General features: G+C 35.5%; 3 protein-coding genes across 6 annotated transcripts in view; 1 reads left to right on the plus strand and 2 right to left on the minus strand.

The window, feature by feature from the left end:
- Positions 1-23,487, minus strand: part of LOC113515824 (prothoracicostatic peptides-like) — a 116,786-nt gene extending 93,299 nt beyond the window's left edge. For both annotated transcript variants that reach the window (XM_052893903.1, XM_052893902.1), the window contains exon 1: positions 23,365-23,487. The gene's annotated coding sequence lies outside the window, so the exon portion shown is untranslated. The remainder of the gene's footprint in view (positions 1-23,364) is intronic.
- Positions 1-26,576, minus strand: part of LOC113512097 (tRNA:m(4)X modification enzyme TRM13 homolog) — a 232,565-nt gene that overhangs the window by 162,287 nt on the left and 43,702 nt on the right. The gene's annotated exons all lie outside the window — the stretch shown is intronic.
- LOC128200455 (uncharacterized) overlaps positions 1-26,576 on the plus strand; it is an 89,200-nt gene that overhangs the window by 55,171 nt on the left and 7,453 nt on the right. The window lies entirely within an intron of this gene.

Genomic DNA, 26,576 nt, shown 5'->3' on the forward strand with positions numbered 1-26,576 from the left:
TAATGGCAAACAAGCTGACGGCCCACCTGATGGAAAGTGGTAACCGTCGCCTATAGACATGAGCAGTATCATGGACATAACAGAGTATACTGTTTCGCCCATGATACCCCCCATGCGTTGCCATTCCTGAGGACTCAGATGTTATTTCTCTGTACCCAGTAAATTCACGCCATATCCCACCTTTCAAACCGAAATACAGCCATGCAAACACAACTGCTTCACGGTTGAAACACGAATGGGACAGAGGTACCCAAGCAATCGACTTTTGTACAGTCTCCCTCTGTTTAAGAGTAACTATATAGAGATATATTAAAAATAATTAATTAAAAACTTAGGTATGGATATAGTAAAGGTCATTCTCAGATCCTCCCAGATCGTTCCTATCAAGTTTTTGGGAAACTAAGGTGAGTAGGTACAATAAAGTTACAAATCGAGCGCGATTTAAATAATTGAGCAATTTGTCACTCTCTCGGAGAGTCGGGTGACGTTTCTTGTTACATTACGTCACAGTAACAGTGACATAGTGAAGCGGCGGGTACTCGGTACGGGCATTAGATGGCGTTATTTACACTTTTATATTTAATTGCTGAAATAAAATTCGTCAAGGATGTCTCGGTTTTAAAGTTTACTGGCTGTATCTCGTAACTTCGCCTACATAATTATAATATAAAATATATGCTAAGTTACGACGTAACATAAAACTACACTAAATGTTATGCAAATCCATTCAATAGTTTTAATATGAAAGAATAACAAACACACATCGCCCATACATATTTACAGACTTTCGCGTTAATAATAGCTGTAGGATAATCCTATCCTATAGCTATTATATCCATATGTATATCCATACATGAGGTTTTTCAAAAAGGGCGTAAAGAGTTTTATTAAAGCGCGTGTAACATCCCTGTTACAGGCGTCCATAGACTATGGTAACCTCGCTTATCATCAGACAGGTCGTATTGCTTGTTTGCCACAATAGTATTATAAACAAAATGCTAAATAACTATATTATTTGTGTCATTGTTCTCAGGATCGCTATGGACTAAAACAAGTTCTTTGCCAATTCAAGTACTATTCATAAAACGTCAAATCTCTTATAAACCTATTTATCATAGCTATTGAACTGTATTGTCTCTTTCTTTTATGTTAAATTCTAATATATATATATATATATATATATATATATATATATATATATATATATATATATATATATTTCTTGTAGATATCGTAAGAAGCGACCAAGGGAGGGCGAAAGATGGGCAGCAGCGTCTTAAAACATCTCTAAAGCCTAACTGCGGGTGCCAATCCGCTTGCCAAGTGTGGCAATTACTACCAAAGCCCCTCAACCCTGCCCTTATGTTCAGCAGTGGACAGTTAAAGGCTGATATGATGATATTTGATGACGACAAGAGACAACAAGTAAATAAATAAACTAACTCACTTTTACATTCATCGAGTAAGGATGGTATTCATTCTATTAATACTTTTTTTTTAATGGGTGATAATGTAATGGTAACCCCGTCTGCGCTATCGGTATACGATGACGGGGCACCAGTGCGGGGTGATAGGTGACTATGAAAGCAGGTCCGTTAGCCAATCGTGACAAATTCCACTAGAATTAATCACAATAGTTTCCAGGAGAAACTGCGTGGAGGTCGACTTGACAGAGTGTTGCTAGTTATGGGAAAATTAGATCCCATTACTAACAATCCTTCCCCCCCCCCCGCCCTCCGTTCTATTAGTGCTGAACACCTATTCATAAAAAAATGTATATAAATAGCGGCTTATTACATAAAGGCGTCTAAAACGTAGTTTAGGTCAAACATTAACAGAAATAGAAACATATTTATCGTTTACTCTATAGACTATTTTAACTCATGTACGTAAATAGAGGCAAGTCTAAAATAAACCATGTTTAATTGTACCTACTTTTAGTGGCTTTGAACTGTGTGACTGATGCGAATGAGCTCTTTACACTGATACAATTGTAAGATCGAACCGAACGTGGGACGGGAACGATGACGACTTACGAAACAGAAAATGAGGCGGTGTTAATAAAAAATGGAGTTACGTACACTTTCCTCCCTGTCGAATAGCTGTCGAAACACCGAATTTGACGTTTTTAAACGGTTTTATTTAGCTCGACCTGTACGGTATTTATTTATTTGGGTCAAAATTAGAAATTGGAATTTAAGCACCTTCCCGTTGTCAGATTGATCTGAAATTTGGTACACACATTTAATTTAGATGACAATACAATATAATAAAATCAATAACATTATAAATCTAAGATGGCCGCCGATACAAAATGGCGGATTACATATTTTTCCTTAACCCCCGCAATATGGGTATCAAATAATAGGACTACACTGCAGAATACTGTCATTATGTCAAAATTTCAAATTCAAGATGGACGCTGTTACAAAATGGCGTATTAGGTGGGGGCATGATTAGTCGTATCGAGAACAGTTGCGTCTAAGATTGTGTGACGTTAGAGGGGCAGATAAAAAAAAATAGGTAATTAGATACCTTTTTTTTTTTTTTTTTTTTTTTTTCTAACTGTAAGTGTTGTTGGCCGCAGATGGCCTTTACAACTTCACCGAACGCGTGTGTGCAGGGGCGAGTGCGGATGGCACTCCAAGCCCGCGAGAGGGGAGCGACAGAGGTGTCGACTCTTTCTAATGGACTGCGGCGTGCGCCCGAGGGCGCCTAAGTGGCTCGAACCTCGGCTCGGGCCGCCGCACTTCGACCCCCGTCGAGGGACGGTGGGTCGGTGGAGCGATCGGGGGAACGAGGAGACGCCGCGGACGGCGCACTTTCGGGCGTATATCGAATATTCCGCGAGCGCGAACCGGGTGTTATGAGTCTTCGCCCCCGCCGGCGGGGACGGTGTGTGCGGTGTGTTGGTGTGATGGTTGCGGGCCCAAGGGACGAGAGTTCCGCGGTAGTTGGGGAGGACGCGTTTGCCTTAGTTATGGAATCGTCGGGGTCTAAGAGTGCGTGCCTCGGGCGACGACGTCTAAATGTGACGTTCACTCTCGGGGTGTACGAGCCCGCCTTGACTATCAGCGGGTTCGGGTGGGATTCGGTCGCAGCGAAGTAGCGTCGAGACGCTTCCTTCATGTACTGCTTAATGGAGGGGATCTTGAGATCGCGGTGAAGGTCCGCGTTGCGTACGAACCACGGAGCGCCCGTGATTAGTCGCAGACATTTACTCTGCACCGCCTGGAGGCGCTGCAGGTAGGAGGGAGCTATGTGGGTGAAGACGACGCTAGCGTACGTCATCACCGGTCTTATGCAGGCTTTGTACAGTGTTAGCTTCGCGTTGAGCGAGAGCTTGCTGTACTGATTTAAGAAGGGATGGAGGCGACCCCGTATAAAGTTGGCTGTCGCCCGGATTTTCTTGATGTGTGGTGCAAACGTCAGTTTTGCGTCGAGAGTGACACCGAGGTACTTAGTCCTCGCGACCCAGGGAATGGGTGTGTCGAACATCCTAATCTGATTGGGAGGGGACAGATTGCGGTTCACCGTGAAGAACACGGCGGCGCTTTTGTCTGGATTGACTTCTATGCGCCATTTTCTGAACCATTGGCCCAGCTCGTCGGCCGCCCTCTGAAGGCTGTTGCCCACCAGGGCGGCCGACGGACTGTCCACGTAGAGTGCTGTGTCGTCAGCGAAGAGGGCGAGTCGCACTCGGGGCTGGCGTGGGATATCGTTGGTGTACAACGAGAAGAGGGTGGGCGAGAGGACGGCGCCCTGCGGGACGCCGGCTCTGATCGGTCGTGCGCTGGAGCGCGCGCCGTTGACGCGGAAGCGATAGGTAATTAGATACCTCGTTAGTAAGCGGTAGTTATACCACCCAAGTTAAGGTAATAGGTTAAAACGTGCCGAGGACTGTATGCCATTAGGGTGGATAAAAATGTAATGTCGTAAGCGCTTCCCCCTCAAGATTGGGCGCATCTTGTTGTATATTAAGCCTTGCCCCTTTACTGGACTGCGGGGGGGGGGGGGGGGGGGGGGGTCGACCGTCAAAATGCCCCTTAATTGTGGGAACAACATGGTAACAATAAACAAAAAATACCAACAAATATAAATAAGACTGGAGGCTTACCATCAGTACTTGAAATATTTGTAAGTGCAAAAGTAATGTTGCGGCCCAACATTGACGTTACAAAAGGATTGGTAAATGACGCTATAGGCCACATTACAGAAATTTTTTGGTCTCAGTTCCGTCGAACCCAAATGTACGAAACAGATATATCATCAGTTTTAATTGACTTTGGCACAGACGGCATGCACGTTATTTACCTTAAAGCCATACAGTTTCCAGCAAAATTCAATTATGGTACGGCTGAAAAAAGGATGTTGCCCTTAGTTTTGTCATGAGCATTCACCGTCCATAAAATGCAGGGCAGCACCGTCGCCCATGCAGTAGTATATTTGGGCTCAAAATGGTTTGAGGAAGGACAAGCGTACGTGGCTCTAAGTCGAGTCAAGTCTCTGGAAGGGCTATGTATTGAGGAATTAGATTGTACTAAATTATCAGGTAAGAAACCATGTAATAATGATGCACTGAATGAATTAAATAGAATGAGGAATATTCGGTAAACAATTTCACTACTAAAAACTAAAAACAAGAAAATAAAAATCGGTAAAAAAACTTTTAAGTTAAACGGTTTTATTTTATGTGCACTGAAAACTACAAAATAAATAAATAGTTACTTACCTATCAACCTACGTAGGTGATCTCGGTCATTAATATCTCTGATGGTAGTGGTTGTCATAGCATGAACCATGTCAGCGGCCGAAAGGCAGTTCATGAGAGAACACTGACACCAGGGTTTGCTTGGTAGGTAAACTAAGCAGCCCACACTATAACAAGTAGGTATTTTGACCTTCTAGTTCAGAAATATTTTAGTACTAGGCAGAATAGCTTTTAGGCATATTAGACTAAAATAAAAACGTGGGGCCCCTCTGAAATCATACCTATAGCAGAGCATATCTTATACTTTGGTAGATCATGAGCTCGGCGTTCGCTGGTGAAGCCGTAACGGCTGGTTATTGATGGTCAAAACCTCCAGTAACGATTATAGTAAGTCGATTCAGCGGACCCTGGACTCCGGAGCTATGAGGTTTCGGATGCGACCGGGATAAACCGCTAGGATGATGATGATGACGATTATAATAAGTCGATGCAATCCACACTTAGTATAGTAGAAAGTAATACAGAAATAGTTAATGGGCCCCACGTTTTTATTTTAGTCTAATATGCCTAAAAGCTATTCTGCCTAGTACTAAAATATTTCTGAACTAGAAGGTCAAAATACCTACTTGTTATAGTGTGGGCTGCTTAGTTTACCTACCAAGCAAACCCTGGTGTCAGTGTTCTCTCATGAACTGCCTTTCGGCCGCTGACATGGTTCATGCTATGACAACCACTACCATCAGAGATATTAATGACCGAGATCACCTACGTAGGTTGATAGGTAAGTAACTATTTATTTATTTTGTAGTTTTCAGTGCACATAAAATAAAACCGTTTAACTTAAAAGTTTTTTTACCGATTTTTATTAAGTGTTCACTCATAAATAAATTAAAGCATTATGTCTGCCTTTTGTACCACATTTTATTGGTCAATAAAGTTTAAGTAAATAAAACAAGACAATATGACTTTTGAATTTTGTTCACAAAATTAAAGGTACTCCCCATTCGTGACATCACAGAAGAATAATCTTTCTTCGCATGCTCGCATGTGCACTTTCTTAAGGCTTTAAAGTTTAAAATGGTTGCTTAATAAATACATAAATATTACTATAACAAACAATTAACTGTAATAGAAGAGTAAATTAACAATTTATGATTCAAACAGAGTAACAGATTAAGTTAAGGGAAAATGAGAAAAAAAAATGTGTATTTAAAGCATTATTTAAGCAATATATATGGCGTGAATTTACTGGGTACAGAGGAATAACACCTGAGTCCTCAGGAATGGCAACGCATGGGGGTATCATGGGCGAAACAGTATACTCTGTTATGTCCATGGTACTGCTCATGTCTATAGGCGACGGATACCACTTTCCATCAGGTGGGCCGTCAGCTTGTTTGCCATTCTAAGTTGTATAAAAAAAAAAATATACTACAGCAGTTAGTCTGTCTTTTGAACCACGTTCAATTGGTCAATAAAGTTTAAATATGTAAATAAACCAACAATACCCAATATGTCATTTTATAAAATTCGAGTAGAGTTATTCGAATTATATAGAATTACAAATTCAAAGAATAATTTTACTACAATTTCCTCTTTTTGCCTCGCCTTGCGTTTGTCGAATGCGTAGTGCGTCTATGTCTTGCAATGCTATGGTACAGAGTTATAATTTAAACGCTCGTTTGAACAGCGTTCGTTGTTCGTAGCAAGGTGGCAAGAAAATTGCACCGTAACGGTTTTTAACGTTTCCGTGCGAACAAGGTCTCACATAGTCATCACGCACTTTATTGTTTTAAAATATTTCCAAAAAGAGGATTTCACCTGTGTTTTTGTATGCGATGTTACAATATTATTCACAAGATTTTTTGTATGATGATTATTTATTTCAGACACTTTTATTACTATACTTTATCAGTAAATTTTTTGTTACTACACGTACTTAGAAACTATGATAATAGTATTTAATCACTAAGAATGAATTATTCCTCTGGGTAAGCATTCACGTCAGAGGACTATCTAATATTTTTAAAAACATGTTCAGGATACTAGATACATACAGAATAAGGCAATAAAATAAATAAATGAAATAATTTTCGCCAGTCATCTACTATATAAAAACAACAAGTCTCCTAACTACTTAAGAAGTAAATTCCAGTATCTTTTTGAAACTCACGATCGTAACCTTCGTTCCAATAATAATCTCCAACTATCTATCCCCTCTCACCGTACTGGTTACGCTTCAAACTCTTCTATATTACATTCTAAACGACTCTGGAACGCGCTTCCTGATGCCTTTGAGACTACCGACTAAACCGTCTTTCAAAAAAAGCGTTCACGCTCACTTTTTATCTTTATCCGAGCAGTAAGTGCTTTATATTATTCTCAATTTCGTGTATAATATAGTATATATCATATATGTGTAAGTATATTTGTTATTAATATATATTTATTCGTTTATATATGTAATTTTAGTATGTATGTATATCAATAATTAGTAGTACCGCATTCGAGTATTCTTCCCTATGGTTGACTGGGAGAGAATGCTTTTAGCATTAAGTCCGCCATGTACACATATTTGTACTAATGAATAAATAAAATAAATAAATAAATAAACAAATACAGCTGTTTGAGTCGTAAGTTAGCTGGTACGGTATCAAGAGGTGACAAATAAAGAAATTATCTCACTTTCATATCCTTAATGTTAATAAATAAATATACATGCTTTGAAAATTTAGAAAGATTTATAAAAATATACAACATACATATTAACAAATAAAAAACGTTTGCTATAATAAAAATAAGATATATAGGTATTATTTATCTTAGGCGTTTGAATAAATTCCGAAATTGAAATATAAAGGAATGGAACAGCTAGCTTGTTTCTTTTTATTATATTTTTTTATAATTTTTTTTTTTTTTTTTACAACACAGGGGGCAAACGAGCATGTGGCTCACCTGATGGTAAGTGACTACCGCCGCCCATGGTCACCCACAACACCTACGGCATTGCAGGTGTGCTGCCGGCCTTTTAAAAAGGAATATGCTCTTTTCTTGAAGGTTATGTTGTCGTATCGGTTCGGAAATACTGCTGCTGGAAGTTGATTCCAAAGAGTGGTTGTGCGAGGAAGAAAGTGCCTTGAAAAACGCACGGTGGAGGACCGCCACTCGTCCAGATGGTTGGGATGAAATTTTAGTTTATGGCGGGTTGTACGATGGTGAAAATCTGCAGCAGGTATCAATCCGAACAATTCTTCAGAGCACTCCCCATGATAAATTCGGTAGAAGATGCACAGAGATGCAACATCTCTACGCAGTTTCAGTGGGTCGAGCCGGACAGTAAGATGCCGATCGTCAACAATTCGAGCTGCCCGACTTTGAATGCGGTCTAACGGAAGGAGTTGGTACTGTGGCGCTCCTGCCCACAGGTGAGAACAGTATTCCATGTGTGGCCTCACTTGAGCTTTATACAGTTTCAGGCGGTTTTCTGGCGTGAAATACCGTCTCACCCTATTGAGCACCCCCAACTTTTTGGAAGCTATCTTAGCTTTTTCCTCCAGATGACCGCAAAACTGGACGTCGCTAGATATATCGACGCCAAGAATCCCCAGACTCGACTTATTATCAAGGGAAGTGCCCTGAAAGTGAGGTGATACGACAAACGGTGTCTTTTTTGCGGTGAACGCGCAGACTTGTGTCTTCTTAGGGTTGTGACGATTCGCCTATAGTACAATAGGTTTAATACCATAAGTACATAGAAAAGAAACAGGGGTTCCTATGGGTGACCGCTGCGAAAGCTGAGCTATTTAATATAAACAAACTTTAAAGTCAAGGTTCACAATAGCGTACAGAGAAGACGTTACCATATATGAAATATTGACACAGAAGGGAAACTCCTTTGATGTGTTTTCAAAGTGTAGTGGATGTCCCAAGAAAATTAAATAAATTAAACAAAAATATATTATATCTTATATATAACCAAATTATAGTTTACCTTTTATCATCAGGTGTAAAAAGGATGCATACATCACAGTTTAATAAGGTTTATGAGAGTCTTTAAAGTTTTATAAATTCGATAATCAATTTAATAGAAAATACCAAAATACATTAACATATAATTAAATTGAATTTGAAGAAAAGTTCAGTTCGAATAATGGGCTAAATCTGATTATTGAAATATCTACCCTTCGGTGAGATAATCTATGACGTTACTAGATGAAGAGAAAGAAAAAAAAAAAAAAAAAAAAAGAAAGGGACGGCAGATCGGCGGGCGCGCGGGAGTCGCTTTTTAGGAATTGCGCAATAAAAAAAAAAAAAAAAAGAAAAAAAAATGGCGGGGAGTCGTGTTTTAGGAACTGCGCAATAAAATAAAAAAGATAACTGGGATATAGAGCTAGGAGTGACTGGATCTATGAAGGGGTTTAAGATCTTAGTGTATCACTATCGATTAAGTGTGTGAAAAGAGTCAATGGAAGACTGGAGAATCCGGTGAGCTTGTTCCATTTATTACTACGTAGTTAGATTTTTGACTGTGATCACAGGCAAAGTTTATACTTAATATTTTTCCCAACAACTATTAAAATACGTATTTAATCGAGTCCATATACCTTTAGGTAATGCGTATATAGTTAAATGCAATCACATTTGAACAAAGATCTACATCAATATAATTTACGTAATAATAATACATACTTACGTTATTCTACTCATATACAAAATTCAATTATATGGCTGTTTGATAGAAATTCATCGATTTGACTCAATATTCTAATTGTCCAGTTTTGGCAAATACTTATTGAATCAACTATAAAACTATTATAATACTAACTAAATTCATATCTAGTTACTATAAATTATTTATTTATTGAGGATAAATAGACTGAGGTGGCTGTGGTCTGGTCTCATTGCTGGGGAAACAACCATTGATGAGACAGAGGGGTTATTGAGTGGCGACTCTGTATATGCAAGTGTGGTGAGGGCTGCCTCCATTGGTTGGAGTGACTGTTTTATGTGTATTATGGGGACTCGGTGGGTGCAGGAGTTTGGGGCCGTTCCTATTGGCAGTCTATGGGGAATTGCCTGTGTTCAGTCGTGGATTGGTGATGGTTGAGACGATGATGATGATGGAATAGTTGTATTTATTACACTATTACAGTGTTGATTTGGAACACCTGCTCATGCTTAACGTCTCATGGTAAAGTGTTTTCATACCATTGCTCGGTCAACTGTACTAATGATTCTTTTGTATACTTTTAATTACCCATGATTACATGTGGGAATTTGTTTTACACCAGATGTACAGAGAAACAGCTTAGCTGTTGCAGGTGATTTTATGTGAATGTATTACTTTTAATACATTAATGTGTTAGTAGATAAATTCATGTAACGGTGGGATGTTTATGGTAAACAAGCCTGTATTGTTTAAATAGATATTTTGTCTTGATTTATTATAAACTTTAATATTGATTTTGTTGTAGTAAACAAGCTGATAATAACAATTCTGTGTGTATTACTGATTACTAATAATATTTAATTATGCTGATATTATAGGTGTGGATTTATTTCCTAATGGTAATAAAAGTACTAAAAGATTCTCTGACTATAGTTACTCTTAACTAGGTATGAGGTTCAGTATAAAATTGGTACTGTATGATACTTGTGAAGCTATGTATTTTACTCATATTTAGAAAGGAAGTTGTCCCGGCGATAAGGTTTGTATGTGTGTTGTTTGTTCATGTTATATAGACTAGACAAGTTCAGACAGGGTTAATATTAGTGAATATTTACTGGATTTATATTTAATATACATGTTTGGAATATTTTATGGGAATAGTATGGAGATATACAAGTAGTAAAATATAATATTAGTATTTTATAAATTTAATTATTGAGTTATATGTTTATGTCGGACTGTATCCAAGGAGATATTATCCTATTGATATCAAGTTAGGACAATTACTTTAAATATTAATAAAGCAAACACTAACACTGATTATTCACTTCTTTAATAAATTTACATTAGAGGTTAGGAATCAAATAGCATATTGGGAAAATCTTCACCACACATGTATTTGAGGAATGTTCTTGATAATTAGTACTGTATGTATATATTATTGCAAGTACAATTGCAATAAGAATGTTAAACTTCTAATCTTCTGTTCATTCTTGAATTTGAAAGTAAGCTTGGCTACTGATATGAATATAAAACTGTAGCATTACTGGATACTATTAATTATTTCTGGTGTAAACCATGATTATTTATGTCACTGATAATTTAGTTGTATATTACGGTTGATATATGATGATTTTATATTTAGTTATATTAAACAAATACAAATAAACAAACTTGCTAGTATTTGTTACGTTGACAGTTGTGATAGATAATCAAAATTCAATTCAATACATCAATACGTCATTCAATACGTCATTAATGTGACAGATGTCAAACAAAAGGAGATTATACACGTTATGATTCTATATCTAAGTCTATAGAAAATTTATATAATTTTCTGTTATTTTATAATACCTGTAGGGGAAATATTGGAATTATTTATATGAGAAATTTCACTTAAAATGATATGATAATTATTTAAAGACCTAATTTCTTAGGGATTTAATCATGATGATTTAAACACTAAAACACTTGTTTATCTGAGAAATCCTCTTAGTAAATAGGTTTACTAAGACACTAAATGGAAGTAGATATAGTATAACTATAGTACAGCTACAATAATTGTATGGGACTTACTGTCCTTTCTATACAAATATATATTTAATCTATATCTTTCACATTATAATTATGCAATATATTGCCTCTACTACTACAACATACACAAATAGGACTTATTGTCCTTCCTATATACCTATATATAATAATTGACCTGGCACTTTAATGTGTAATTTATCAGTATTTATGACAACAACCAATTAGGACTTATAGTCCTCTCTATAAAGCTACATAATTATTTAATCTGATTATTTCACAATGTGATTAATCAAACCTCTACAAATATTACAAAAAAATCTCTATTACTCTCAACACAATAATAGCTTGTTGGACTTAGTGTCCTCAAACTTATAGAAAACCCTGGTTATTTCACGAGACGTTGTTAACTTGTGATTAATCAGTGTCTTTTAAAGGACTTATAGTTCCTTTAGATATATCTCTCTGAATAAATAATTGGTTAATTCACAATGTGGTTAATCAACAATAATATTATATATAATTAACTGGACTTATAGTTCATTCAATAGCACTCATTACTTTTAGTAGCTCTCGACCTATGTGTTGGACTACTCGTTCTTAGGCTCCGGCCTAATCAACAGATTTAACTTGAACCTTGAGTATTCTTGGTATTAAGTAAATAATATTAAATTGACAATGCTATGTTATGATATAGCAATTATCAACATTATATGGCTTGGCCAATTCCAGGGTGTGGAAGGTATCCCCTATCACACAAATCTTCATCTCTATCGGACTGTCTTCACAGGTGATCTCTAATGTCACATTATAGGGCCGAAGGGTTATGTCCCAACAAAGTAAGTTCTGGTGTCTGGGTGATCTCGCTTCTTGGTCTGATCTCTTGTGGAGCCGAAGGGAAACCCCCATTGAGTAAGCTCGTAACAGGGTGACGCTGGGAAACATTTTCGTACTGTTAGTGGGTGATCTCTATGTCGCCATATAGGACTGAAAGGGTCATCGCCCATGAGTAAGCTCTCGTGTCGGAGTGATCCTGGGATTTCAGTTCCGATCCGTTTGCCTCTGGCAAGCACTAATTTATACTGGAAGCATCGTGGGGCTGGTGGAGCCACTGTAATGTTGAAGTAAATGTACTTATGTTTGGTTTGGAACTGAGAATACTCATTCCCTTATTACCATCAGAGTGCATTAATAAATAGTAATACCCTTCCCTACCTTTTTGGAGGAAGAGTTATAGATAGTTGGAAAGTCTTCCACTGGTCCGGGCGTGTGAGGGGCCCGACCGCTCCCCCATTTTTTATTATTACAGTTATTCTGTAATTTACTATTAAATTAACATAACTTCCTAGTTACATGAATTATGAGTATAATTCATTAATTATTCTTAATCCTTAAAGATTTATCAATCATCTTTATTATTTAACTCCTATCATATACCAATTAAAGAACCTTTTGGTTATTACACACACAACGGGTCCTACATTACTAGACGATCACACATTTATTTATCTGGCCAGATGATCAAGTGTTCTACTATAAGATCTGTTCAATATTAAGTGTTTATTGTAAGGGTTTATATGATTCATAGGATGTCTGGGGTGTATAAGGCAATATAGGTATGGGATTATATTGAGGATGTTAGGTCATTCTTTAGGGTAGGTTTTCATTAGATTTTCATGGGATTTCATTAGGTAAAGCCTTCGTAGGCTTTTCTTAGGCTTTGTAGGTTTTCCATGTGTAGGTTAGTTTAGAGGGTTATTATTATAAGGGGTGCACAAAGGGGGGACCATCACAGGGTTAAAGTGAACAAGATTGCGTTCACCCCAGATCGAAACTTTATCGAGTGAAGTTTCGATTTCAGACACAAGTCTGTTCCGGAGCTCATCGGTATGTGCCCGCGAGATCTTTGCATGACCGGTGTATAATGCATCTCCTGTACTGTCGTCCGCATAACAATGAATATCACTGATCTGTAACATATCATTGATATGCAGAAGAAACAGTGTTGGAGATAGTACACAGCCTTGCGGGACACCAGCATTCACAGGTTTTAAGTATATATATAATTAAATGATTAAACATCCTACTGCTTACTGTTCACTGTAAGCTTGTTAGCCATTCTAAATTGCATAAAAAAAGTTCAACACAAATTTTTAATACGAAATCGAGTAATAAAATAAAAGTAATAACTCTAAGCGAACGTCTGCTTTATAAAATATAAATACTTTTTTATAAGACAGTTATATCTGAGCTGATCCTAAAAATATTTGCCAATTTTCTGGATCGCGGCGTCAGTGGTTGCGGTTCGCCGATGATGAATGTACATTATCTTTTATATCTACTATAATTATAATATTACTATATAATAATTAAACTATGAAGAAGAGAATGAATGGAGATGTCGGTAGGGGCCGCCCTAGACGGACGTATGTCGATTAAATAGGCGACGTGCTAAAGAAGGGCCGAATTAAAAGTACCCGTAACCGGCGAGCGTGTATGAAAAGATTAATGAATGTGGAAAGAGGTTTGTTGGAATCGTAGCATTTGACGTTCCATTGTTTCTGCCTATCCTAATGGGAGACAGGCGTGACAGATATGTATGTATGCATGTAATTAAACTACAAAATTATATAATTTTAGTAGTTTAATACTACTACTGTTACTGTTGTTCGTGTGAAGGTGTCGCCCACTGGTATCAAGAGTCCAAATTCACTTAGAAGTTATCGTGGACTAAAGCCATTTATTGCCTTTATTATTGCCTATAAGCCTTTATTATCTACTGCTAAACATAGGTCTCTTCCTAATGGGAGGTTTTGCTAGTGGTTACCACGCTTGGTAGGTAGATTGGCAATGCAGTTAGGCTTTAGTAATGTTCTAAGAGCTCTTACGACACCCAAGGGAAAGGAAGTGGTGCCGAGACCAAGACTCACTTAACTCACTTAAGCCGTTTTTGAACATTCGTGTGTGAAAATTCGTTGTGTAAAACATAGATATCAGTTAGTGTGTTTGACAGACCATTTATAAATCTATATAAATGTACGAATGGAATTCAAACTTATCCGTTATTAGCATTTGTAATTTTTTTTACTCGTAAAATACATTTGTGTGCGCCATTTTCTTATATTTAAATGAAAAAATGAAATAAGAAAAGCAATACGTTCGCTTCTCTTAATTATGAGTGGCGGTTTGAAAATAAAGGAATTTGTGGCTAATAACGAACGAGTGTTGTAACTTATTATATGAATTTGGCATATCGGTTCAAATACAGTGTATCGTCTGCCATGGTTAAGGGTTCAGTCCTTCGCTGTTTATATTATTCCTTACCATCATCAGCCGTTCACTGTCCACTGCTGAACATAGACCTTGCCCTATTGGGAGATTTTGCCAGTAGTTGCCACGCTTGGCAGGCGGGTTGGTAAACGTAGTTAGGCTTTCGTGATGTATAAAGAGAGACGCTGCAGCCTATTGTTTGGCAATTAAGTTCCCTTAGTCGCCTCTTTTGAAACTCGAGGAAGAAAGTGGTAGAATTGGCTATGACGGGACCGATGATATGACATTGTATATTGATATAACGATTAAAAACTCAAAGTGTCTCTAAATTTTGTTGTTTAATATTCGCTTTAGTAATTCCACCAATAAAAAATGTGATCGATAAATTATTTATTTATTTATTATAATTCTTTATTGCACTAAAAACATAACAAAACATAACAAAAACACAATAAATAACAAATAACAAAATGAATTTAGAATTGACATTGCCTAAATTAGTTGCGTAAATTCAGGTTTATCGTGACATCGAGAAAATTTGAGAAAAGTATTAATGTGTTACCAATTAATAAGAGAAGTGCTTCATATGCGTTCACATGTTATTTTTTGATAGATTGACTAATTTACATGTACAATATCCCAAGCGTGGGACGTCCTGTCGCACAGGGCGACCCACGCTTGTCCCTGTACTGAAAGTATTTATAGTAAATTTCGAAAAACAAAATATTATATTTTGACATTAAGGATAATGGGTCTTACTGTTTCTTCTAGCATTATATTTATTCTGTTATATTTACTCTAATACATGTCTAATTTACCTTGAATTTATGTACTTATACAAAAGTCAGCATGTGTTAATGTATGTACATGTAATAATATAATAATAGTATGTACAGTACATACAAACCTGCAAAAATATATAAACGTTAGTGGAGCTCGTATAAAAATCTGTTGTGTTGTGTGGTTTAGAAGAAGAAGAGATATAGTCAGACGTCTGATGCTAGTTAAAGGTTTATTAAAAGCTTCGCGTAGCATACGCTACGAGATCGCGTAGAGGTCGCGTAGCACCATCTTGCTACAGTCCTTAATGAAGTGAACTGGTGTGGTATTACGAGTGCAAGATTTATGGAAATAGAATATATCGATTGATTTTTCAGTTAAACAATTACTTCTACCTAACGATTCCAATTAATTGATTAAATTATATATTTGTTATTACATTATTTCTTAATTGTAAATTGTTTTTCCCTAAAAAAATAATATTGGAAACGTACAAGGATCGCGCTCCTCCGTGTCGGCAACCACAGAAACACGTCGATTATTTCCAATAAATTAGAGATTACGATTTATCAATAACGATATCATAAAAGAAGGAGGAGATTATTTAAATTTTCTGTGCCTATTTAAATTTTGTTGGCACAGAGTTTGATAATAAAATAAATTTTGTGCCTACGAAATTTAAGTAACGAATGCTATTACTAAGTTTAGTTACTCGTGAGCGAGAGAGATAACACTATGATATAGTATGAGTGAATGAATGAGTATACTTTATTTGCATTATACATATATATTATATAGGAAATAAGCAAGACAATTTACAAGCACAACGATACAATTGTATAAGTACAGTAAGGCGGTCTTATTGCTGAGAGCAATCTTTTCAAGACAACCTTAAGGTATTGGACTAATTGTTGCACAAGTAGGTATGATAGTGCTGTATAATTAAAAAAAAAACATCTTTTGCAAATTAAAAATATATTAAATTAGGATATTATTAAAATTGTCTCTTTATATATTTGTGAAACAAAACGCGAACTCGTAGATTCTAAATACGTAGTCGATTTCGAGCATTAAAAGTTTGTACATTTAAGGTTATTAAATAAGCATCAATGGTGTTTTTAGTAGTAGCCTGCCAAAGACATTAGAAGCGGCTCTGGTATATATGATATCTGGAGTCGGGTTAAATACCATTAATATAATTCTGTATGTAAACACTAGGGTATAATACGCGTGATCGAGATAATAACATTATCTGTTTCTATTCCAAATCTGTTTATGATAAATTTAAATACGATTAGGCATTAGGATACCAAGTGGTAACAAATGAACGACCTCATATTACATCTACAAGAATTACAAAATTTTGTCATTATTATTGTCATATTAACTGTCCACTTTTAGGGGGAAAGGGATTGTTAGTAATGGAGAGTGAGAATCCCATTGCTAGGAATATACTCAACCAGGTCGACCTTCTCGTGGTTCCCCCTAGAAACTATCATGATTAATTCCTGATGAATTCATCATGATGGGCTAACTGGCGTGTTTTCATTCTCATCTATCACCCTTCACTGGTGCTCCGCCAGCGTATCCCGTTAGCGCAGGCGGGGTTACCATACCATTTTCACCTATCAAAAAAAAAAACTGTTCACTTTTGAACATCCCTCTATTGGAGTGTTCTGCCAGTAGCTGTCACGCTCGGCAGGCGGTTTAGCAATCGTAGTCAAGCTTTGGTAATGTGTTAAGAGAGACGACGCTGTCCATCCTTTGCACATTAAATTCCCTTAGTCACTTCTTACGATACCCAAGGGAAAGGAAAAAGTTGGCGCATTCTATGCCGGGACCACACGGTAAATATTATACATTATATTAGCCTTGAAATGAAGACAAATTAAGAGAGATTTTCTCTTAGTGACTATATTTATATAAACCAATTATGAATGTATTAAGTTTACATTATATTATGAGATTTAATTAGTTATTAGCTAAGTTCATACATGATTGGATTGAATTAAGAAATGCAAACAAAGGTACGACTATTAATTTCAACAAATGAATATGTTCGTTACATTTATGGTATATTTAGTTAACTTATCCAAACACGGCACTTGAATTCATTCTGATTAAACTAATTAGACTAATTAAATGTATTAATAGACGTATACGCTAAGATTGTGTGATGGCAAACATTTAAATCAAATCCTTATTAGCGTGGGTTTATAACACATTCCTAGGATAAATCAAGCTCACCAGTTTGATAAAGGCTTTTAGCCACGAATGATTGATAAGAATTACAGTTTGTTCTACATGAAAACTGTATATTGTTTCCTTAGACTAAATAGATAGAGCTTCGAGTCTTAAAAATGGGTCAACTACTTGTTAAATTAGCTGTCTCGTTTTTTTTTTTATCAGTGTTCTATATACTCCCGCATACAATGTATCTTGACGTATTATTTAATAAATGAGTGTTTACGCATTAAAAAGATGCAAAAGTTACAAGACAAAATAAATATAGAATTTATAAAGGAATCACTCGTAACTATTTATCACGCAAAATTGTATGAAAATGTTGAGCCGTTTTTCTCGAAGCATTTGTATGCAGATACTCTATCTATGTATTTTGAAGATTGTTTCTTAAATATGATAATAAGATAAGGTATGAAGGCATAATACTATAGTTTTCAATATCACGGGTATTACATTGTATTTTGCGATTATCTATAAGTATTGTTCTATCTATATTTTTATAAGTAGTGTGTACAATTTAGTATTAAATAAAATAAACAAATAAACTGTTCCTGTTTTCATGCGATGAATGTTTTATTTTATGTGGACCGTTTGCGGACTTATTATATCAAGTAGCATGAAAATAAAACGAGAGAGGGATACATCTGTTATCCTTGCTAACATTATAAAATTTGAAAGTATGTTTATTTGTTTGTTACGTCTTAACATCGTAACAGATCACTATGGAATTTGGTATACACGTACTATATGCGATGGAGAAGGATATAGGCTATTTATTCCACTCAGTAAACATATCCCGGTCGCCCCATTGCTAGCAATACACCCTAACAGGTCGACCTACACGTGGTTCCTCCTGGAAACCATCGTGGTTAATTCTAGTGGAATTATCACTATGGGCTAACTGATCTGCCTTTTCATTCTCACCTATCATCCCTCACTGGTGCCCTACTAGTGTATACCGATAGCGCAGGCGGCGTTACCATTACATTATCATCCATCCAGAAATCATATCCCAGTTGCGCGGATGAAGTAGTGAGTAAGAGCCAGTATAAAATAATTCTTTCAAATACTAATACTGTGTTTCTGTTTGAAGGGTGGGATATGGCGTGAATTTACTGGGTACAGAGGAATAACACCTGAGTCCTCAGGAATGGCAACGCATGGAGGTATCATGGGCGAAACAGTATGTGTGTGTACTGTTATGTCCATGGTTACTGCTCATGTCTATAGGCGACAGTTACCACTTTCCATCAGGTGGGCCATCAGCTTGTTAGCCATTCTAAGTTGTATAAAAAAAAAACTGAAGTTTACTTTTAATCATACATAGGTATTACTACAAAATCTAGTAAAATAATTTATCTAGAAACTATTAAACTTCTGTAATCTAACACGTCGACATGACGAGCAACCATGCGTGTTGGTACAAGTCCTTAGGGAACGGTAAGGTTGTGTTATAAATTTAACAACAAATGTTATAAGTTACCAGAGGGAGACTTTGTACAAAAGTCGATTGCTTGAGTACCTCTGTCCCATTCGTGTTTCAACCGTGAAGCAGTTGTGTTTGCATGGCTGTGTTTCGGTTTGAAGGGTGGGATATGGCGTGAATTTACTGGGTACAGAGGAATAACTTCTGAGTCCTCAGGAATGACAACGCATGGGGGGTATCATGGGCGAAACAGTATACTCTGTTATGTCCATGGTATTGCTCATGTCTATAGGCGACGGTTACCACTTTCCATCAGGTGGGTCGCCAGCTTATTTGCTATTCTAAGTTGTATAAAAAAAAAATAAAGATAAGACAAAATAAGATAAGATAGTTAAAATAAGGTAATTAAGATTAAATGAAATAAAATAAGTAAAGTATGGGAGTAAATCATATTGAATGCAAAGGATCTATTAGATGTCGCACTGCGTATAAAATATAATATAAAATATATAATTGGGCACCTCTGCCTTTTTCAACCGACTTAAAAAAAGGAGGTCCCCAATTCGGTTATATTTCTTTTTCTTATATTTGTTACTTCAAAACTCTGTAAGCTCTAAACCGATTGGATTTTTTATTTGAAAGGATATACTTACAGATTGGTCTCAAAGAAATTAATCAAAAATGGTTTAGTGTTTTTAGATCATAATACCTACTTGACACAATTAGACTCGGCTTTTTTTGTGAGATACAATCTTTAATTATTAAAAAAAATATGGTTCTAAAATATATCTGATATGGTATTGGACTGGTAATATATGGTGGACAAATATATTTTTTTCTAAATATTGAGAAGAAAACGGTCTCGATTATGAAAAATGGCGACCATCGCCATTGGATATAAAAGGCACCATTGATGTCCATAATATATATAGATAGATGTGTAATTTATTCGAATTACTTACATCACACAAATAACAACAGAAATAGATAGACATGCGCAGTGAAAAGAGATAAAAGAATACAAAAAGAAGAAAGAAAAATAGATAAAAGACGTAACTTAATTTTCTTTACGTGCGTGTGCCTTAGCAGCACGAAATGGTCACAACTCAGATTATCGCTTTGCTCTCAAAAGAGAAAGACACTGATATTCTGTTGTAGCCAAAAGCAAATAAATTAACAATAAAAAAAAATATCTATTATTTATATAATATACAATAAGACAACAGCTCATCTAGCAGGTAAATGAAATAGAAAGGCAACTTGGTGGAATATCTAATTTATGTCTTTTCAATCAAGAATTTTTTTAAATTAATATTTTAAGGTGAACCTAGTGGCGATTAGTCGAATAGGAGGTGTCATCGTCGTCATCATATCAGCGTTCAAGTGCCACTGATGAAAATAAGAACCTCCCTTGGGAGGTTTACCAGTAGCTGGACATCCCTCTATTTTATTCCCGCATTTAGGCTTTAGATATGTTTTAAGAGGGACGCTGCTGTCTATTTCTCGCTCTCCGTTAGTCGCCTTTAATATCACCCACGGGAGAGGAAGACGTGGCTTACTCTATGCCGGTATCACACGGAAACAGATAAAAAAAAAACTGATGGAGTCACCATTCAATTTTCAACTAAAAAAACTTTTTTAGTAAGTAAATCTTTTTATGTAACATTTTCGTACATTTGGATTAACAGCGAAATACCACAGTTTACAAGAGCAGCAAAGCCCGTGTAAAGCGTAAACTCCTGGGGGGCGAGGGGGTGGGAATCTACTGTTATCTAATTGCAACGCAACGAATTTAATCAGAAAGAATTAGGAAAAGCAGGAGCTATGTTTGTTCGATAAATGTTGTAAATTGAAAAATTATACCGAAGTTAAACAAAATATTTTACGCGTATTAACAGCACGTTGGAGAATTCAACGAATTTTTTTGATATTCTCAGCTGGTTTATGGGAACGACATTAAATTTAACGACCTTCCGCAGAATCGTTTGCTTGCATAATCATTTCGAGTAGTCACAGGCGCAAAATAAACATGATTTCAGATAAGAAAAATTAATATAAATACATCTAATGTTTAATTAAAGGTGTTTACAGAGACAAATTACAATGCACCCATTATCTTCGACAACATGAATCGATTTTTCTAAATGTCACGCGACAACCTTGCCATGTAGTGGCGAGTCTTAATCGATATATAAAACATTTAAAAATTTATATTAAAATATAGCTGAATATACTTAAAAATATATCAAATAACTGCGAAATTAATTTTGAGATACTAGAGGGAGACTTTCTACAAAAGTCGATTGCTTGGGTACCTCTGTCCCATTCGTGTTGTGCAGTTGTAAAGCAGTTGTGTTTGCATAGTTGTGTTTCGTTTGAAAGGTGGGATATGGCGTGAATTTACTGGGTATGGAGGAATAATACCTGAGTCCTCAAAAATGGCAACGCATGGGGTGTATCATGGGCGAAACAGTATACTCTGTTATGTTCATGGCTATAGGCGACGGTTACATCTGAATGGATATACAGATTGGTAGAAATTTGCTAAAAATCGGTTCAATGGTTTAATTTTTAGATCAAATTTTTAGATTAGGTGTTGTCCCAATTAAAATTGAATTTTTTTTGTGGCACACTCCAATTTAACCTGATTCAACCAATTCCAAACGTGAGCTGAATGTTTAATTTCAAACAAACACGAGTGTTGTCTTTTTTAATTTTTATTCATTTCGACTACTAGCTTTGCTTTTGAACCATTATTTAATAATGTAGAATGAAGATATTCCAATTTTAATTAGCTGCAGAACAGGGATAGGTAGGTTCAAGTCGACACTTACGTTACTACGGTGTTTAACACATAAAAAACTGTACAATTCTTACTTTTATGGGGTGTCTAGTTTTGTATTGTTCGAAAACTAATAAAATTAATTTCCCTGGGCTTGATGATTTTACATAGTGCCAATATTTTATATATTATTTATCAATTGATTTCAATCAGAAGAACGTTCTCAATTCAGTTGCATTTTTTATGTTTGTTACATTATAACTCCGTCAGTTCTAAACCGATTTGGATTTTTTTTATCTGAATGGACTTTGGTACCAAATGTTATAACATTTGATACCAAAGAAGATTTATCAACATCGGTGCAGTAGTTTAGTTCTTATACCAAAATATTTCGTTTTGTCACAATTGAACTCGATTTATTTTCTGGGACACAATTTTTAATTAGTTATGAATATACATTTTCTAAAATAACTAAAGAAAAAATAATAAATTTAGATACTACACAGATCGATGACACTTCGAACAAAAACCTTTGTATGAACTCTATGTAGTATATTTTATAATTTTAAAATATAAAGCAGCTAGGTGTCTTATGATATCTATCGATATTTAAGATAGAGGCGTACATATGTTGATAGTTATACAACATGGTGGATATGATTTATGTTACTGTGTTAAAACTCCTGCATGATTGCATAGATTTACCTTTCGTTTATTGTCGTTATAAGGGTAGTGCCGACTCTTGAATACGTATTGATTACTTTTTTTATGATACCTTTTGTAAGATTATTATTAGAAAAAAATATAATTAGGTTAACATAGGTACTACGTTTTGAACGTTTTTGGAATAGCAATAACTTCTAAAGGAGTTACTTTTTAGAAGCATAATAAATTTAATTACCTATTTATTATAATAAAATATTTTGTCATTCATTAATTTAAAAAAACTGAATGATAATAAGATATACATACATTTAATATGTGTTTTAATAAATTAATTTTTAAATATCATTGTGAAATCTATCTTTATTTACGTGGTATTGAAAATGAATACCATTATTTTCCGTTTTGGTAACTTATCTAATAAATATATAAGTAATTTTACGTTATGATTATTATTAAATGTTTTAAGTATATGACTTCTAATTTAACGCCGTAGTTTTAATTACGTGTGTATATAATTTTTTTTTGCTCTTTGTCAACATTATTGTTGGACTTTATTATTTTTTTTAAGCGAAAAATCTGTCAATTTTAATCCATGAATGTAGTTTTTGGCAAATCAATTTATTCGTATATACCTAAAATAGATTATTTTTTATTTTTCCCTATTTTTTACCATTGCACCTGTATATTTTTTATTAATTATATAATTTACTCCGCAATCCCGCTGAAAACAATGTCGAGACAGTGGTTCGTATTGTGAATATATCGTAATTATTGTATCTACTTACCTCGATGTATCTCGTCGTAAACTTTTGACGGGCCGAGACGAGATCTCGACTTGGTATACGGGTGCTTACTGGCCGCACTCAGAGGGCTGCAGCCTTAAATACTAGTTGTTTAGGGGTGGCGCCAGCGCGCGCATGTCACTTCACACTCCTCCCCCTTTTGAGAGGAAAGTTGTGTGACGTCACATGTGACGTCACGTCATTTTTGTCATCGCCTATCGAGTTGAAAGGTCAAAGCTGCAAGACGCGGTACGTATGTCTTAAATAATTTAATTTTATAAACTGTAAAGGCCATCAGCGGTTAACAGAAAATGCGGTATGAAAAAAAAAACACATAAGAAAGTTGAGGTATAGAGAGCGGTTTTAGTCGGTTTTTTTAAGGAACTTAATTTTTTGGAACACAAATTAGTGTTCAGAAGTAAATAGACTTGAATTTATAATAGTATTTTATTCCTATAAAGTTATTACCTATCTCATAGACTGCCATAAAGGATGGTCCAGAGCTCCTTGCATTCAATTGCTGTAATACATTTGAAGTCGCGTCTAGTGCACATACGAAATTTCCTTTCCCTTCACTTGATGGTTCTTCAAGCTATATAGACGGGAAATTGTTACTATAGCTTGCTTACCTTTTTTTCGTTTTATCGGTCATTTGATGAGTGGTGGTAGACATCATGATGGAAAATGATAACGGCTGATATGATGATAATTATGATGATGATGATGATGAAGATGTCTAAATATTTACCATATTTGACCATATTTATATAAAAAGGCAAATAAGGAATTATCTATATATTCAAAAACTAAACATATATGCAAAAGAATTGTTAGTGATTGGCTATTAAGTAAGACATATGATGAAACTGAAGATTTGTTATTAGTAGTATGTTAGTTAAAATAACTCATCCATTCCATACATTCACAAATTACACAGTCAAGATTTCATTTACAAAATATTATTTGGGCAAATTAAATTATTACTGTATTAGTACCTTAACTTGTACTGTCTTTTTTTTTGTGTAATTTTGTGTCATTATGCCGTATAAGGAGGAGCTTATCCTAAAGTACAGGATTTACCTATTTAGAGAGCAGAGTTTTACCTATATTTAAAATGTAATATTTATTTTGAAATAAATTATTATTATTATTACTCTCGGGACTTAAATGAAAAATTTTTACAAGTAAAATAGTACCTACATTAAAAATATATATATATATATATATATATATATATATAATTTTACTATCATTTAACACTGTTAACTGCTGACCACAGATCTCCTTCATAAGTGGAGTTTTGCCAGTAATTTGCTACGCTTGGCAGGTGGGTTTTATTTGATGGTTGAAAATGGAATGGTAACCCCGCCTGAGCTAACGGGATACGCTGGCGGAGCACCAGTGAAGGGTGATAGATGAGAATGACAACAGGCCAGTTAGCCCATCATGATGAATTCATCAGGAATTAACCATGATAGTTTCCAGGAAGAACCGCGAGGAGGTCGACCTGGTTGGGTATATTGCTAGCAATGGGATTTTTAGTCTCCATTACTAACAATCCCTTTCCCCCCAATAAGTCCCATGTTCGATATAATAATATGTCAAGCATCATTAAGGTACAATGTCTAATATATAAAATTCTCGTGTCGCGGTGTTTGTTACCAAACTCCTCCGAAACAGCTTTACTGATTTTTATGAAATTTTGTACGCATATCGGGTAGGTCTGAGAATCGGCCAACATCTGTTTTTCATATCCCTCAATGATAAGGGTGACCCACCTCTAAATATTTTATTTTTATTTTTTTGAGAATTTTTTCTATTTTTTTATTTTGACTTAGCATTGAAAAATACATACAAATTAAAATTTTCACGCTTTTACGATCAACGCCTGTTTTTTAATAGCGATTTTAATATTCCGCAATAGGGTTGCAAGATAACGATCGAATATAATATTGTTTTAGGATAATTTTTCATGTATAGTTCTCGAAATAATGTATATGGTAAAACAACGTTTGCCGAGTCAGCTAGTTTTACTAATTATTAGCAGTTAGTTTTAATAATTAAGGTTAATAGATTGTAGCTACTATTTTGGGTTAAGAAATTGGGTCAGTATTAATTACTATTACATATTGGAAATACGTTTTTTTGTCAACATATGTATATTCTATGAATATAATTTTTTACGTTCATTCATTCTGCCAATCAAACACGCGCCGATGGTTTATGAGTTAGTAATAAACATATCCATTACCATGACGGTACAGTCAGTCGTTCAGCGATCGTAAAGTTAACTATTTAATACGGGGCGAGGGATAACTGTAACATGTGAATACAGGGTATGAAGTAATTAGTTGTATTTAGAATTGAATAGATATAGTCGCCCTGCGAGCTGTGGAGACGACTACCCTCGGAGTTTCCGACGTGAAAGACTTCAAAATAGGGGTGCCTGCAGAAGAATCAACGTGGTTGATAAAAGTTCAAAGTGAAAATGAGTTGCAGGCCATGTAGCTTGAAAAACAGTCGTGAAATATTTTTTTTTATACAGCTTAGATTGGCAAACAAGCTGACGGCCCACCTGATGGAAAGTGGTAACCGTCGCCTATAGACATGAGCAGTACCATGGACATAATAGAGTATACTGTTTCGTTCATGATACCTCCCATGCGTTGCCATTCTTGAGGACTCAGGTGTTATTCCTCTGTACCCAGTAAATTCACGCCATATCCCACCCTTCAAACCGAAACACAGTCATGCAAACACAACTGCTTCACGGTAGAAACACGAATGGGACAGAGGTACCCAAGCAATCGTCTTTTGTACAAAGTCTCCCTCTGGGAAATATATAAATGTCGTGTAGAGTGTCGAGTCCAGGGAGTAAATGGATGCAGGAGACTCAGAACTATTCTTTATGACAATTTATGAGACCAGCAGTGGACAATTGAAGTTTAAAAATGATGGAAATGATGACATAACCATATGTTTTAATTTAGTTATTAGCTTCGCAAAATATGTGACAAAACGTATATTAATAAACAAGCCGAGTAGAAGTCGGACTCGTATATCGAGCGATATTACAAATTATAATTTGAAATAAATTTTGAATTTTTTTGAGATGCAACTTTAAATTTAGCATTTCCGAATTTTCCCTTTTCTTGTGCTGTACGACATTGTTTCTTGTCAAACTTCATGATTCTAGTTCAACGGAAGATACCCTT

The sequence above is a fragment of the Galleria mellonella genome, unplaced genomic scaffold, assembly GCF_026898425.1.
Source record: "Galleria mellonella isolate WM207_F2 unplaced genomic scaffold, CSIRO_AGI_GalMel_v1 utg184, whole genome shotgun sequence".
In the NCBI taxonomy this organism is placed as follows: Eukaryota; Metazoa; Arthropoda; class Insecta; order Lepidoptera; family Pyralidae; genus Galleria; species Galleria mellonella.